This window comes from Eurosta solidaginis, chromosome 5, assembly GCF_040869045.1.
Source record: "Eurosta solidaginis isolate ZX-2024a chromosome 5, ASM4086904v1, whole genome shotgun sequence".
Lineage (NCBI taxonomy): Eukaryota > Metazoa > Arthropoda > Insecta > Diptera > Tephritidae > Eurosta > Eurosta solidaginis.
This window is the reverse complement of record NC_090323.1, coordinates 148,477,199-148,492,640: the sequence shown is the minus strand read 5'-3', so window position 1 is coordinate 148,492,640 and position 15,442 is coordinate 148,477,199.

Genomic DNA, 15,442 nt, shown 5'->3' with positions numbered 1-15,442 from the left:
ACACCTTTCATTTGATACCCATATCGTACAAACATATTCTAAAGTCACCCCTGGTCCACCTTTATGGCGATATCTCGAAAAGGCGAACACCTATAGAACGAAGGCCCACTCCCTTTTAAAAATACTCATTAACACCTTTCATTTGATACCCATATCACACAAACAAAGTCTAGAGTCACCCCTGGTCCGCCTTTATTGCGATACCTCGAAAAGGCGTCCACCTATAGAACTAAGGCCCACTCCCTTTTAAAATACTCATTAACTCCTTTCGTTTGATACCCATATTGCACAAACGAATTCTAGAGTCACCCCTGGCCCATCTTTATGGCGATATCTCGAAACGGCGTCCACCTATGGAACTAAGGATTACTCCCTTTTAAAATACTCATTAACACCTTTCGTTTGATACCCATATTGTACAAACAAATTCTAGGGTCACCCCTGGTCCACCTTTATGGCGATATCTCGAAACGGCGTCCACCTATGGAACTAAGGATTACTCCCTTTTCAAATACTCCTAACACCTTTCATTTGATACCCATATCGTACAAACTCATTCTAGAGTCACCCCTGATCCACCTTTATGGCGATATCTCGAAAAGGCAACCACCTATACAACAACCACCACTCCCTTTTAAAACCCTCATTAATATCTTAAAAGGACCCGACGAAGTAGCAAACATAGCCCTTAAAGCCGCGATTACAACTAGGGTTACATTATTTACTGATCTTTTTAATGCCTGCATGCAAGAAGGCGTGTTCCCTCGCCCGTGGAAACGACAAAGACTTGTCCTATTGCTGAAACGTGGTAAACAGCCGGACCAACCATCCTCATATAGGCCACTTTGTATGCTGGATTCCCTAGGGAAGATTTTCGAGCGTATAATTAGTGAGCGCCTACAGCTGACTCTAGAAAGACCAGGTGGCTTATCGAATAGTCAATATGGATTTCGCAAATCAAGATCCACCGTAGATGCAATACAAACAGTCGTCAATATAGCTAGAGAAGCTATCTCTGGAGGCCAAAATAAAAGGAAGTTCTGTGCACTGATTATGTTGGACATCAAGAATGCTTTTAACACTGCGAACTGGATGCAGATAATGGCAGCGCTGCAAAGCTTCGGCACTCCAGCTTACTTATGCAGAATTATAGGTAGCTATCTTAAAGACAGAGTACTTCTTTTTGACACGGATCAAGGAGCAAAAGAGTACAAAATCACAGGAGGCGTCCCACAGGGATCTGTTCTTGGTCCAACGCTTTGGAATGTAATGTATGACGGGGTGCTAAAGATAAATCTACCAGAAAACACGCAAATTGTGGGATATGCTGATGATATTGCAGTGGTAGTAGTGGCCAAGAAACTGGACCTGCTTCAAGCATTATGTAATGACGCCGTAGCAAGAATAAAGGAATGGCTGACCAATACAGGACTGGAGTTGGCTAGCCAAAAGACGGAAGTGGTATTAGTAAGCTCCAAACGGTCGGCGAACGAGTTAGTCTTAACTGTCGGGGATCATCAAATCACCTCAAAGGATTCATTAAAATACTTAGGAGTGCACATTGACTCTAAGTTAACTTTCAAAGAGCACTTCAGAGCGGTGGGGGAGAAAATTACCAAAGTTAATGGATCACTTATGCGAATAATGCCTAACATTGGTGGTCCGAGCGAAGCTATACGTCAGCTATTGTCCACAGTAACCAGCTCAATAATACTATACGCAGCACCAGTGTGGTATGGATCTAAACAGACCCATCAAAAATATATATTAGCAGCGTACCGACTTGCTTCTTTAAGAATAGCAAGTGCTTATCGGACGGTGTCCGACGACGCGATCCTGGTTCTAACCCGGAAAATCCCAGTGGACTTACTGGCAAGCGAAATGGCCGATCTGTATAACACTAATATCGAGCGACCATCTGAAGAAGACAAGAAAAAGAGCAAGGACACAAACAATAGCTAAGTGGCAAGAACGGTGGGAGGCCTCGAGTAAAAGGCGTTGGACTTTCACACTAGTTTGGAACGTAGCTCAATGGAATGAGCGGAAGCACGGCGAACTGAACTACCATCTCACGCAGATAATCAGTGGACATGGCGGTTTCAAAGAGTATTTATGGAAGCGTAGGATAGAGGAAGATCCTCATTGCCCAATGTGTTCCACAGAGTTAGAAAACGCAGAACACGTCATGTTCTACTGCCACCGTTTCCACGAAGAAAGACTCACCTTGCATGGAGTCTTTGGGGAGGAACCTACCACGAGAAATTTAGTTTCACATATGTGCAACAGGAAAGAATGCTGGACTGCAGTGAGCAAAATGGCATTTATAGTAATGATACGCCTGATGGATGCTGAGATTTAGCGCAGAGAAATGCGCATGCGAAGCAGTGGCGATTAAATGGACACTCAGAGCAAATAGCGGGAACCTGGACGCAGGGACAACAGTAGGCTCTTAAAAAATGAGAAATATGGAACGCCACCCTGAAGTAATGCGAAAGTGGTGCCGGGGTGGGCAACGGTTCCAGAACGGGGCTGTTTTTTAGTCTACGGACACACGGTTGCTGCGATTATGGTGCATTATGCATTTTTCAGCCTCCCCGCAAAAAAAAAAAAAAAAAAAAAAATACCTTAAAATTTGATACCCATATCGTACAAACATATTCTAGAGTCACCCCTGGTCCAATTTTATGGCGATATTTCGAAACGGCATCCACCTATAGAACTGAGGCCCACACCGTTTTAAAATACTCATTAACACCATTCGTTTGATGCTCATATCGTACAAACGCATTCTAGAGTCCACCCTGATCCACCTTTATGGCTATATCCCTAAATGGCGTCCACCTATAGAACTATGGCCCACTCCCTCATAAAATACTCTTTAATGCCTTTCATTTGATACGCATCTCATACAAACACATTCCAGGGTTTCCCTCGGTTCATTTTCTTACATGGTTATTTTCCCTTATGTTGTCACCATAGCTCTCAACTGAGTATGTAATGTTCGGTTACACCCGAACTTAACCTTCCTTACTTGTTTATTGTCCATTTTACTTTTCCGCGCACGTCTGTTCCGTTCAACGATTATGAGCTATTTCGCCATACACGCACGAACAGTTCGCGCAAATGTTCGCCAAAAATTAAAATATTTTGATTTTTGGCGAACATTTGCGCGAACTGGCAAACTCCACCATACACGACAGAAAAGGTTGCAGAAACATGACATAACGGGAATGTTCGCGGAAATGTTCGTGTCGTGTATTTGGCGCTTTAGTGGCACAATTGTGCACACTCAATTCACACGTATTCTTATTCTCTTTAGTTTCGTAGTCACTGAGCATATGGCGCAGCAACATCCAGTATGTGCGTCACTCGCAATGTTGACGATGTTTTTAGCAAGCAACAAGCAAAGATGGTTTGTTAATTTTCACAATACGCACAAGCGAAAAATATTTAATGTTGACCAACCCTTTTGCGCAAATACAAAGTATTTAATTGTATAAACCTTTTGCTTCCCATTGTGCGCATTAAAAATATAATAGCAAACGATTTTGTCTTGTTGCTTGCTAATAAGCGAATGAACTACGCAAACCGATGCATCAAGTGATGTGCGCGATTATCGCGCACTCACTAACACATCTGCATTTTGGTTTTGCCGATGCCTGAACTAAAGCAATAGATAACGAAAGCAAGACATACATATGTATGTATGTATGAATGAGCGACGGCATCAAGAAACAAGAGATATTTGGCAGTTTGATTTTAGTTCGTTGTGAGTAAACTATGGCGAAATACACTGAAGTGCGAAACTGTATTATACTATAGGAACTTAGCAGGCAGGCAAACTGCCGCTAATAATGTTAAATGGTTGACACTGCAGACCAAAGCGTTTGAGTGAACTGAGGTCTAACAAGCCTTGTAATAGGTTTATTCAATACACGCATTGTTCCCATTCAATAAAAAAAAATTTGGCAACAAACTTAAATATTTGGCTAAAATTTTGCAAATACTAGCTCAACTTTGTGGAAACTTTGAAAGTTATACTTGAATATTCTGTTGTCAATGTTTTCTCCGCCATTGTACATACTTGACAAGTTTGAAAACTTCAGCAATTGTTGCTATTATAACCATAATACTTTTGTTGCTTTTTTACGGCACAAAAGCTTAGCCCTTGATTTTGGAAGCTCACAAAATTAATATCTTTATTACGATTGCGTAATAAATTTGATTGTGGCTTGCTATTATTTCCCCTCTCTTTTATAAATCCCCGCTGTACGCATTGCTAGCAATTACACTAAATTATTGAGGCAGCTATATCTTTTAATTAAAACGGAGAGGCATTATGGACTTATAAAAACATAACAAAAACAATTATATTTTTTTATTGTAATTAATTTTATTATTTTTGTATTGAATTTTTTACTTAGTTGCGCTGCCATTTCAAGCTTACCTAACTTATCTGCAGGATCTACAAATGTCATGACCCTTGAAAGTGAAAAAACGTTGATAAGATTGCATTCCTGAGGAACGAATTTCATTCAAACAACGAAATGTGTTCTTCCGCCAGTATCCGCAGAAAAAAAACCTAGTCATTTCTCCCTCTCTAACTGGTGCCAATCGTGAGCTATTAGGGATTAAAAAGATTATAGAAAGCGTTTGGTTTCGAATGGCTTGGGGCAGGCCCTTCTTCCCAATTCTTACGGAGCTAGTGACGTTATTCAATGTCATTTGACATAGCCACAAATATGATAATAGTGCAAGAAGTGAAAGCCCAAAGGCTTCGCTTATTAGAACATGTTAAACGAATGGACGAAGACGCTCCGGCCAAGAAGGTATTTCCACCAACACCACCAGGAGGTAGAGTATTTAGTCTCCTTGCTGCTCCATATAAACGCCAGTTATATCCAAACAAGTATAGCTGAAGTGACTTGTTGTGAAATGATAAAAATTTCCCAGCGAGAAGAGCACCAATTGGTGATGATGATAGTAAATCGTAAGTCTGAAGCTGAAAAAATAGGACCCTGCAAACTTATCGGTAGTGGGCTTGCCACAACGAGTTGGAGCATATGAAATTCGCACACCCCGGGCTCTAGTATTAAGGCTTCCGTCGATCATAACGTGCTCGGTTTGGTGATTCTACCTGGGGGCAGTCAGGCGGCCGGAAACCTTAACTTGTGGAAAGTTGTTATATGCTCTGGCAGATTGTTTAGTTTATAAAATTAAAGACAACTTCTTTGCGGCCCCTGCCATTAAAGTCGTCAGTCATTATCTTGATACCATAACGCAAGTGGTCATAATATGTCTTTTATGTCTTTCCTGATATCGTATTGAGTTTGTCTTTAATCACATCGGCCGCATGGAACAAATGGCAGCGATACGCTAATTCACTGCTGTGAATGATGGGTTGTGCGATTTAAGGGGTTGTATTTGCCTTAAAACTGCGGCAGTAATGCATCTGTTATATTCGCATGAGCCACTTTGCTGAATGAGAGCGAAATAAAGTCATATCCATCATCAATGCCACCGCTAATGGCAACATCAGTGGCATCTTTTCATCTAAGTATGAGGCACTAATTAGCGTTCGTCGTTTTTATTTTAATCAAAAAGTCGCTTGGCTTTTGGAAATCTTGAGAAATTACTTTTACAGCTGCATGAATTTGATTTTCACCACCTTTATATTAAGTCCCTTTCATGTTCGTCCCCACATTTCCATACGATTTTGACCTAAGGAAAAGCCTTTTTCGGTAACTTCCCGTTGAGCTAGACACTTGATAGTTCGAACATAGTTCAGATCTGGGAGACATTACAATGCAAGTGAAAAAAAATCCGCTAGGTGGCGCACGGATCGAGATATACAGAAAATTAATTTTAAAATGGAAATTTTGCGATCGAATTTTAACTAACTTCTCGGTGATCCAGAGACTTGTACCTTAGCACATAGTTCGAGACCCGGTGACAATACAATTAGTGGAAACAAAATTCCGCTAAGTGGCGTGCTAATTGAGATAACTACAAATCCCTCAAAAACAAAGGCAATATTGCGATAGATTTTTGAGTAACTTGCCGGTGAACAATGCAACATTTCATCAAAAAAATTCGCTAGGTGGCACGCGGATCGAGACAGTAAGAAAACAAATTTTAATTTGGGAATCTTTCAATCCATTTTTAACTAACTTACCGGTTACCTAGAGACTTGAAACTTGGCACTTAGATAGAGGCCTGGTGACAATACAACTTATAGTAGACAAAGTTCCGCTAGATGCCGCTAGTCAAGATAACTGCAAGTCCTTTAAAAACGGGGGGAATCTTGCGATGGATTTTCGAGTAATTTCCCGATGAGCTAGAGACATGAAGCTTGGGTCGTAAGTCAGAACCCGGTGACAATGTAATATTTTATCAAACAAATTCCGCTAGGTGGCGCATGGATCAAGATATTGAGCAAACTAATTTAAAATTGGGAATCCTGCAATAGATTTTTAACTAACTTCTTGGATATCTAGAGACTTGAAACCTGAAATATAGTTTAAAACTCGGTGACAGTGCAATGTTTGATCAAAAAATTTTAGCTACGTGAGTCGAACTATTTAGAAGATTAAGCCATACCTTCATGGCTAGCCTCCTGAGTGTGGCATGCGTTGTAGAATTCCACTTCGTTGAAGGCTCAACTCAATGCACGTCCTTGCATACTTTTCGGCGTACACGACTTTATTCACCACTATTTTCAGCTGTGCAAATTAAGTAGCTGACAAACGAGGTGGAATTCCCTTGTTATGATGCGAGGTGGAATTCTGTTGTTTTCGCCAGTGTTGTCAGCGAAAATTCCATTAATTCTCTTAAATCTTGGGAATTAACTATGAGGATTACCTTCAAGTTAGTTCCGATCAAGGCAGTTAATTTCGGACTTTCGTTCGTCTCTCAGCCGATTAACCCACTATTCTTTATCATGAAGCTTCTTATACCTTAATTTTCTTTGTGGGGGAGGGGAGGGGAATTTTGGGAGCAATGACCTAACCTAAGTTGTGAATCACGGATTCTGGTGAATGAACTATTAACCCTTAATTAGTCGCGTGGGGTCAAGACCATTTCAAATTAAAACAAGTAAGGAAGGTTAGGTTCGGGTGTAACCGAACATTACATACTCAGTTGACAGCTATGGTGGCAACATAAGGGAAAATAACCATGTAGGAAAATGAACCGAAGGTAACCCTGGAATGTGTTTGTATGACATGTGTATCAAATGAAAGGTGTTAATGAGTATTTTAAAAGGGAGTGATCCTTATTTCCATAGGTGGACGCCGTTTCGTGATATCGCCATAAAGGGGACCAGGGGTGACTCTAGAATGCGTTTGTACACTATGGGTGTCAAACAAAAGGTATTAATGAGTATTTTAAGAGGGCGTGGGCCTTAGTTCTATATGTGGACGCCTTTTCGAGATATCGCCATAAAGGTGGACAGGGGTGACTCTAGAATTTGTTTGTACTATATGGGTATCAAATGAAAGGTGTTAATGAGTATTTTAAAAGGGAGTGGGCCTTAGTTCTATAGGTTAGTTATATAGGACGCCTTTTCGGAATATCGTTATAAAAGTGGACCAGGGTTGACTCTAGAATGCGTTTGTACAATATGGGTATGAAACGAAAGGTGTTAATAAGTGTTGTAAAAGGGAGTGGGCGTTAGTTCTATGGGTGGACGCCTTTTCGGGATATCGCCATAAACGTGGACCAGGGGTGACTCTAGAATGCGTTTGTACAATATGGGTATCAAATGAAAGGTGTTAATGAGTATTTTAAAAGGGCGTGGGCCTTAGTTCTATAGGTGGACCCCTTTTCGAGATATCGCTATAAAGGTGGACAAGGGGTGATTCTAGAATTTCTTTGTACAATATGGGTATCAAATGAAAGGTGTTAATGAGTATTTTAAAAGGGAGTGGGCCTTAGTTCCATAGGTGGATGCCTTTTCGAGATATCGCAATAAAGGTGGGCCAGGGTGACTCTAGAATTTTTTTGTACGATATGGGTATCTAATGAAAGGTGTTAATGAGTATTTTAAAAAGGAGTGGGCCTTAGTTCTATATGTGGACGCCTTTTCGAGATATCGCCATAAACGTGGACCAGGGGTGACACTAGAATGTGTTTGTATGATATGGGTATCAAATTAAAGGTATTAATGAGGGTTTTAAAAGGGAGTGGCCCTTAGTTGTAAGGTGTTAATGAGTATTTTAAAAGGGTGTGGGCCTTAGTTCTATAGGTGGACGCCTTTTCGAGATATCGCCATAAAGGTGGACCAGAGGTGACTCTAGAATTCGTTTGTACGATATGGGTTTCAAATGAAAGGTGTTAATGAGTATTTTAAAAGAGCGTGGGCCTTAGTTCTATAGGTGGACGGCTTTTCGAGATATCGCCATAAAGGTGGACCAGAGGTGACTCTAGAATTTGTTTGTACGATATGGGTATGAAATGAAAGGTGTTAATGAGTATTTTAAAAGGGAGTGGGCCTTAGTTCCATAGGTGGATGCCTTTTTGAGATATCGCCATAAAGGTGGGCCAGGGGTGACTCTAGAATGTGTTTGTATGATATGGGTATCAAATTAAAGGTATTAATGAGGGTTTAAAAAGGGAGTGGCCCTTAGTTGTATATGTGAAGGCGTTTTCGAGATATCGACCAAAATGTGGACCAGGGTGATCCAGAACTTCATCTGTCGGGTACCGCTAATTTATTTATATATGTAATACCACGAACAGTATTCCTTCCAAGATTCCAAGGGCTTTTGATTTCGCCCTGCAAAACTTTTTCATTTTCTTCTACTTAATATGGTAGGTGTCAGACCCGTTTTACCAAGTTTTTTTCTAAAGTTATATTTTGCGTCCATATTGGCGGCCACCGTGGTGTGATGGTAGCGTGCTCCGTCTATCACACCGTATGCCCTGGGTTCTAACCCCGGGCAAAGCAACATCAAAATTTTAGAAATAAGGTTTTTAAATTAGAAGAAAATTTTTCTAAGCGGTGTCGCCCCTCGGCAGTGTTTGGCAAGCGCTCCGGGTGTATTTCTGCCATGAAAAGCTCTCAGTGAAAACTCATCTGCCTTGCAGATGCCGTCGGAGTCGGCATAAAACATGTAGGTCCCGTCCGGCCAATTTGTAGGGAAAATCAAGAAGAGCACAACGCAACTTGGAAGAGAAGCTCGGCCTTAGATCTCTTCGGAGGTTATCGCGCCTTACATTTATTTTTTTTTATATTTTGCGTCAATAGACCAATACAATTACCATGCTTCCTCCCTTTTTTCGTATTTGGTATATAATTATGGCATTTTTTTCAATTTTCGTAATTTTCGATATCGAAAAAGTGGGCGTGGTCATAGTCGGATTTCAGCCGTTTTTTACACAAACACAAAGTGAGTTCAGATAAGTACGTGAACTGAGTTTAGTAAAGATATATCGATTTTTGCTCAAGTTATAGTGTCAAAGGCCGAGCGGAAGGACAGACGGTCGACTGTGTATAAAAACTGGGCGCGGCTTCAACCGATTTCGCCCTTTTTCACAGAAAACAGCTATCGTCCTAGAATCTAAGCCTCTACCAAATTTCACAAGGATTGGTAAATTTTTGTTCGACTTATGGCATTAAAAATATCCTAGACAAATTAAATGAAAAAGGGCGGAGCCACGCCCATTTTGAAATTTTCTTTTATTTTTGTATTTTGTTACACCATATCATTACTGGAGTTGAATGTTGGCATAATTTACTTATATACTCTAAAGATATTAACTTTTCTTTTAAAATTCGAATTAAAAATTTTTTTTTTTTAAAAAGTGGGCGTGGTCGTTCTCCGATTTTGCTAATTTTTAGTAAGCAGACATATAGTAATAAGGGTAACGTTCCTGCCAAATTTCATCATGATATCTTCAACGATTGCCAAATAACAGCTTCCAAAACTTCTAAATTACCTTCTTTTAAAAGTGGGCGGTGCCACGCCCATTGTCCAAAATTTTACCATTTTTCTATTCTGCGTCATAAGTTCAACTAACTTACCAAGTTTCATCGCTTAATCCGTATTTGGTAATGAATTATCGCACTTTTTCGATTTTTCGAAATTTTCGATATCGAAAAAGTGGGCGTGGTTATTGTCCGATATCGTTCATTTAAAATAGCGATCTGAGATGAGTGCCCGGGAACCTACATACCAAATTTCATCAAGATACCTCAAAATTTACTCAAGTTATCGTGTTAACGGACAGACGGACGGACGGACGGACGGATGGACGGACGGACATGGCTCAATCGAATTTTTTTTCGATACTGATGATTTTGATATATGGAAGTCTATGTCTATCTCGATTCCTTTATACCTGTACAAGCAACCGTTATCCAATCAAAGTTAATATACTCTGTGAGCTCTGCTCAACTGAGTATAAAAACAATGTGATGTAATGCTTGCAGAGCGTTCGCTCTCTTTCTAGCTTTCTAACTCTTTGTTGTGAGTACAAATTAGTATAGATCAAAACATCGACGCGTGTACACCTGTCGCTACTGTTTTATGCTCTGACCCCACGCGACTAGTTACGTAAAATTTTCGTTCGGAAGTGAGTTGTTGTGTTTCGGGTTTTTCTTAGTAAATATATTTGTTTTTGTCTGTAGCTATGTTTTGTTAGAATGCGTATTCTATTTTCGTTATTATTTCGATAGATTTTCCCTGATTTTCATTAAATTTGCTATTTTGAAATGGATAAAGAAAGGCAAATACTGCAATGGCTGGATGAGTTGTCGGATATTGAGGAAGATGTTGGTGGTTCTTCGTCCGAAAGCGAGTTTGCAAATTTCGCTATTGAAGAAAGTTCTCATGATTCGGAAAGCGAAATTTCAGACACCGAAGACAGCGAAAATACTGAATTATCTTTTGGTAACTATTATTTATCCAGGCATAATCCAAAAAATGCATCAAAAGTGAAATGGCATAAAGCACCGCCATCAAGTGCAGTTAGGACGCGAGCCCACAACATAATTCTTCATTTACCGGGAGTTAAACAGCATGCAAATATGCTAAATCTCCCCTAGAATGCTTCCGACTCTTTTTTGACAATGAAGTTATTGAACTTCTGGTCGTAAACACTAATTTATATATCAAGTTCAAACGAGATCGTGATGCGCTTCCAACTGATACTTTGGAAATACACGCATTTTTGGGCTTGTTGATTATGGCTGGAGTCCTAAGAGCTTCTCACTTGAATTTTTTAGATTTGTGGGCACAAGATGGATCTGGCATAGAAATGTTTCGGCTTACGATGTCTCATAGACGTTTTTTGTTTTTATTACGCTGTTTGCGCTTTGATAATACCTCAGATCGAGAAGAAAGACAAAAAATTGACAATTTAGCAGCTATAAGAAATCTGTGTACAATTTTAGAAAACAAGTTTTTAGCAGCTTATTCCGGCAGTGAGAATTTGACTATAGATGAGCAATTGATTGGTTTTCGAGGTCGTTTTAAAGGTAAAGTTTACATGCCTAATAAACCTAATAAGTATGGCATAAAAGTGCAAGCCATGGTTGATTCGAAAACATATTATTTGTACAAGTTTGAAGTATACTCGGGTAAGCAGCCAGATGGAGAGTACCTGGTGTCTAATTCTCCAGATGAGATAGTGAAACGCCTAGTTCAGCCAGTGAAAGGCAGTGGTCGCAATATAATGACTGACAATTAGTATACTAGCGTTAAACTGGCTAAGGAGTTGCTAACTCCAGAATATAAATTGACCCTTGTTGGTACATTGGATAAACGAAAGCCTGATATCCCTAGTGAATTCCTACCAAGCAAAAACAGAGAACAATATAGCTCACTATTTGGATTTCATAATCAAATTACGATGGTATCTTATGTTCCTAAGCCAAAGAAAGCCGTAGTTCTCCTTTCAACAATGCATAATGATAATGCCATTGATGAAGCAACAGCCAGCGCTCAGAAACCAGAAATAGCTACATATTGTAATGGTACCAAAGGTGGTGTTGATTGTTATGACCAACTTTGTGCCACTTACAAAGTTGGGAGGAGAACGAGAAGGTGGCCGATGGCTGTATTTTTTCATCTGATAAACATATCTGGCATTAACGCATTTGTTGTACATAAAGCAAATACTGATAAGAGCGACACACACATAAGGCGCATTTTTTTGAAAAAATTAGCTACAACACTTGTCGAGGACCACCAGAAAAGACGAGTTCGCCAATCTGCTATTCCCAGGTCAATAAAAAAACGTCTTTCTGAAGTACATAATGTGCACGAGCCGCCGCAACAATCAACAGCTAAACGCGGACGCTGTTCATCATGCCCTAGAAAGGATGACAAGAAAGTGGCATCTAAATGCCACAATTGTGGCAAATTTATTTGCCACAGATGCTCTAAGCCATTATGCACAGAGTGCATTAAGCAAGACGTGACTGATAGCTCAGATTAACTTTTTATATTTTTTTAACTCTGTTATGGCAAAAATGAAATGTTTTAAGATGAATTTGAAATTAATAATTTTTTAATTTAAGTTAAAAGTGAAAGTTACCTTTTAGTTTTTTGAAATACTAAATAATAAAGTATGTTTATGTTTATGAAAATTCTAAATTGTTTTATTTAGTTTTTATAATTATTTTTCTAAGTTTTGTTTGGGGTCACCAGAGACCCCACGCGACTATTTGTGTGATTTTCTTCATGCGACTAATTAAGGGTTAATGGTGGTGATGCACCACAATCAAGAGGTAATTCTCTAAACAAATTATGTTGCTACTAGACTTTAAAATTTTCTAAAATCTGCAGGCACAAAATTGTTATGCTTATCGAGTTAAGCCAGAACTCCATGGATAGCCTCGTGTGCGTTGCCGGCGTTCTAGAATTCCACCTCGTTTGTTAGCTATTCAATCTACACAGCTAAAAATTGTGCTGAAATTCGCATACGCTTGAAAGTTTGAAAGAACGTACATGGAGTTGGGCCTTAAAGGCCTGTGCGAAACTTTGGCACAGTTCAAAGAATACAGCCTCCGCTTATATCATGTTGGCCTTGTACAGTTCATAAAATGCAAGGATGTACCGTGGATAACGCAGTGGTGAATCTCTGGTCTGCACTATTTGCCAAAGGGCAGGCCTATGTAGCATTGAACCGTGTTAGGTCCCTAAACGGCCTTCGTATAGAAGAGCTAGATTGCACCAAATTGACAGGAAAAACTCCATGCAACGAGGATGCGAAAAAAAAGCGGATGCGACAATTAAGGCCTCCATAACAAAATAATAAATTCCGAAATCTATAATATTAATATATAAACAGCGGCACTATTTCACCGCTTTCAGATGTGTCTTATTCACAATTATGATCACTCCCGCAAACGACGATGATTCAACACATTCATCGACTGTGTTGTGCGAACCCGCCATCAATTGCGATCACATCTACCAGCGAAAATTCACTGCCGTCATCGATGTACATACTTAACGACTAAACAAATTTTCATCACATCCTCTAACAAAGAAAATTTACTGCGTTCATCAATTGTAATCTATTCACAGGCTTCGCCAATTGTGAGCATATTCACCAGTGACGACAAATCACCATATTTGCCGTGTATATCTTAATCAATGGCTCCACCAACTTTGAACACATCCATACACAACGATAATTTAACACACTCCCATCGAATATGATTACATCCCACAACGACGAAAATTCACTGCGTTCATCGAATGTGTTGTATCCACCGGATCTACCAATTGTTAGCACATTCACCAGCAATGAAAATTCGCCATTCATCAATTGTGTTGAACTTACTTCCTCAACAATTGTGATCATATTCACCACGATTGTGTTGCACTATCCGGCTTCGCCAATTAGAATAATCGCCAACAAGAATCACTCACCACATTCATCCTCTTTGTCCAACTCACCCGCTCCACCAATATCAAAAACATCGAACAGCTATAATAATTCATCGATTCATATGTAGCACACATACATCTTCCTACAGTCACCTAAGTCGAATATAGACATAGACGTAGTATGTCCGAGCAACGCCAAAGAACGGCTGGCTATTTTGCAAAAATAAATAAAGAAAAGAATTTTCACTTTGGAATTACTTAAATTACTAATCAAAGTTGCAATTGCCTTTTTGTAGGCAGTACTATAAAATTTAAAATAAAACGATGATAAAAAAAATTTGATGGACTACCCTTTATATAAATGGACTAAAAAATAGAAGGCAATTTTTCCTCTAATATAGACATAGTCTTGTTGAATTTTGACTAAGAAAATTTAACAATAGATCTTGTAAGAGAGTTTTGGGATTTAAAGCTATAAAGGTGGAGCGCAATCCTCCAATTTAAGTCAAACCATGAACTTGGGATTAACTAATTGTTTATTTAAAATTTAAACACGCGCTCTACCGTTATAATTTTAAATCCCAAAATTCTTTTACAAGATCTATTGTTAAAGTTTTTTAGTCAAAATTCAACAAGACTATGTCTATATTAGAGGAACAATTGCCTTCTATTTTTTGGTCCATCTACATAAAGGTAGTCCTTAACAATTTTTTATCATCTTTTTATTACTTTTTGTTTTTGTGCGTTTTTAGTCTTCAAATAATAATCCTCGCGCGCTTTTAATACTTTTTACAAACATTCGAGTGAAGTCATTTTAGTTTGTTGGTAAATGTGGGAGTGTTTCATATTCACGCACCACCATATTCTTACAACAAATTTTTTTTTAACTTTTTAAGCAACGAGAAAAGTGTAAACGGCAAAAGACAAACTATGTCTCGTAACTCACAACTCACTCCGTACCCATGTAATTTACGTGAAAATACAATTCTTTTGGCATTGTCACCCGAAGTCATGTTTTTTCTTTTTGGTTTTTGGACGCACAAACATAGTTGTTTGGAAATTTGTCATTCAGAGCCGAAAAGCTTTGGGCAATATTTCATTATTTTCACAGCCAACGTATGCATTCTGTAAAGGAACATTCCTTATACACTGTGTTTCTTTTGACGAAGAATTTATCTTACGCGAAGTATGGTTAAAATGTGTCTTCGCTAGAGCATAAATTTGGATTCGGTTTTATATCTATATCTTAACCAGTATATATGTATATCTGATATATAAAGAAAAAGGGTGGTATCAAAAAAAGTGAATGATTATACATCCACATCTAAAACAAGCACTCGGGTTTTAAAAAGTACATGAAGTGTCCGGATCCGAAAAAGTATTCAGTGTTTAAAAAGTATCCGCATCCGAAAAACCTCCAGCCTCGAAAAAAAGTACCCGGATTCGAAAAAGGTCGAGTTTTTAAAAAGTACCCGGTTCTGAAAAATAACAATGAGTCGAAGAAATATAGATATAAAAAAACACGGATCGGCAAAACAGGTTCTTGAAAAGTACTTGGAACCGAAAAACTACGGAATTCTAAAATAGTACCCGGATCCGAA